The sequence below is a fragment of the Mus musculus genome, chromosome X (assembly GCF_000001635.26).
Source record: "Mus musculus strain C57BL/6J chromosome X, GRCm38.p6 C57BL/6J".
Taxonomy (NCBI): Eukaryota; Metazoa; Chordata; class Mammalia; order Rodentia; family Muridae; genus Mus; species Mus musculus.
Genome location: NC_000086.7, coordinates 89522528 through 89525113, shown reverse-complemented (window position 1 = coordinate 89525113; position 2586 = coordinate 89522528). Strand labels below are relative to the sequence as shown.

At 49.6% G+C, this 2586-nt stretch overlaps 1 pseudogene; it reads left to right on the top strand.

The window, feature by feature from the left end:
* Positions 1–616: 616 nt before the first annotated feature.
* Gm52434 lies at positions 617–2294 on the top strand (annotated as a pseudogene).
* The last annotated feature ends 292 nt before the right edge of the window (positions 2295–2586 follow it).

Here is a 2586-nt window from a genome sequence, read left to right as displayed (position 1 = left end):
GAGCCGCCCTCACATTTGCCATTATAAGATGGCACTGACAGCTGTGTTCTAAGTGGTAAACATAGTCTGCACACATGCAGGGGCAGTTTTCCCACCATGTGTTCTGCCTTTCCCGTGATGACAACTGGGCCGATGGGCTGCAGCCAATCAGGGAGTAATACATCCTAGGTGGAGGATAATTCTCCTTAAAAAGGGATGGGGTTTCGCCATTTGCTTGCTTGCTCTCTTGCCATTTGCGGGCTTGCTCTCTTGCACTCTGGCTCCTGAAGATGTAAGCAATAAAGCTTTGCCGCAGAAGATTCTGGTTTGTTGCGTCTTTCCTGGCCGGTCGTGAGAACGCGTCTAATAACAATTGGTGCTGAAACCCGGGACGGGACGAGAAGACCTGGGACGAGAAATTCCGGGACGAGAAATTCCGGGACGAGAAATTCCGGGACGAGAAATTCCGGGACGAGAAATTCCGGGACGAGAAAAAATCCGGGAAGAAAAAACCCGGGAGGAAACTCGGGACGGGAGTTTCACCGGCGCAAGGAAGATCCCTCATTCCAGAACCAGAACTGCGGGTCGCGGTAATAAAGGTTCCCGTAAAGCAGACTGTTAAGAAGGATTCAACTGTATGAATTCAGAACTTTTCAGCTGGGGAACGAGAGTACCAGTGAGTACAGCTTTACGAGGTAAGTCTGATCTTGAACTTTCTAAGGAAATTCAAGACAGTCTATCAGAAGTAAAGTGGAAAATGGCTTTACAAGTTATGTTTGGCCTTGAATTTTTTCTAGTGTTAGAAGCCCTTTTGTTCCTTTTCACATGTTATCAAGTGGTTAAGGCAGGGAGGATTCTAGAGGAAATTCAGGACAAGCTATCAGAAGTAAAGCGGGGAGAGAGAGTAGGAGCAAAGAGAAAACATGGTGCACAAAATAAGTATACAGGCCTTTCCAAGGGTCTTGAACCCGAGGAAAAGTTAAGGTTAGGTAGGAATACCTGGAGAGAGATTAGAAGAAAAAGAGGAAAAAGGGAAAAGAAGAAAGATCAATTAGCGGAGGTCTCTAGGAAAAGGAGCCTGTGCTCATCGCTGGATGGGCTCGGGGAGCCAGCTCTTAGTAGCTTTGAAGCAGATGAAGAATTCTCCTCTGAGGAAACAGACTGGGAGGAAGAAGCAGCTCATTATGAGAAAAAAGGGTACCAGCCAGGTAAAGTGCTAGCTAATCAGTTAAGGAAGCCAAAAGCGGCTGGCAAAGGCCAGCTTGCTGCTTGGCCTCTTGGCAGTCGGCTTCAAGGTCATAGTGCACCTCCGCCCTATGCGGAGCCCCCGCCCTGCGTAGTGCGTCAGCAATGCGCAGAGAGGCAGTGCGCAGAGAGGCAGTGCGCAGACTCATTCATTCCCAGAGAGGAACAAAGGAAAATACAACAGGCATTTCCGGTCTTTGAAGGAGCCGAGGGTGGGCGTGTCCACGCTCCGGTAGCGTATATACAGATTAAAGAGCTTGCCGAGTCGGTCCGTAACTATGGAGTCAGTGCTAATTTCACTATAGCACAAGTGGAAAGGCTTGCGAATCACGCTATGACTCCTGGTGACTGGCAAACGGTTGTAAAAGCCGCTCTCCCTAGTATGGGCAAATATATGGAATGGAGAGCTCTTTGGCATGAAGCTGCACAAGCGCAGGCCCGAGCAAACGCAGCTGCTTTGACTCCAGAGCAGAGAGATTGGACTTTTGACTTGTTAACGGGTCAGGGAGCTTATTCTGCTGATCAAACAAACTACCATTGGGGAGCTTATGCCCAGATTTCTTCCACGGCTATTAGGGCCTGGAAGGCGCTCTCTCGAGCAGGTGAAACCACTGGTCAGTTAACAAAGATAATCCAGGGACCTCAGGAATCCTTCTCAGATTTTGTGGCCAGAATGACAGAGGCAGCAGAGCGTATTTTTGGAGAGTCAGAGCAAGCTGCGCCTCTGATAGAACAGCTAATCTATGAGCAAGCCACAAAGGAGTGCCGAGCAGCCATAGCCCCAAGAAAGAACAAAGGTTTACAAGACTGGCTCAGGGTTTGTCGGGAGCTTGGGGGACCTCTCACCAATGCAGGCTTAGCGGCTGCCATCCTTCAATCCCAAAAACGCTCCATGGGCAGAAATAATCAGAGGACATGTTTTAATTGCGGAAAGCCTGGGCATCTTAAGAAAGATTGCAGAGCTCCAGATAAACAGGGGGGGAACTCTCACTCTTTGCTCTAAGTGTGGCAAGGGTTATCATAGAGCCGACCAGTGTCGCTCTGTGAGGGATATAAAGGGCAGACTCCTTCCTCCGCAGTCAGAGAGGCGACCCAGGAAGACCCACAAGGGTGGAGCCTATACCATCCTTGCCCCCTGGAACCATGGGCCTTATTCTCGGCCGGGGTTCACTCACCTTGCAGGGCTTAGTAGTCCACCCTGGAGTTATGGATTGTCAACATTCCCCTGAAATACAGGTCCTGTGCTCAAGCCCCAAGGGCGTTTTTTCTATTAGTAAAGGAGATAGGATAGCTCAGCTGCTGCTCCTCCCTGATAATACCAGGGAGAAATTTGCAGGACCTGAGATAAAGAAAATGGGCTCC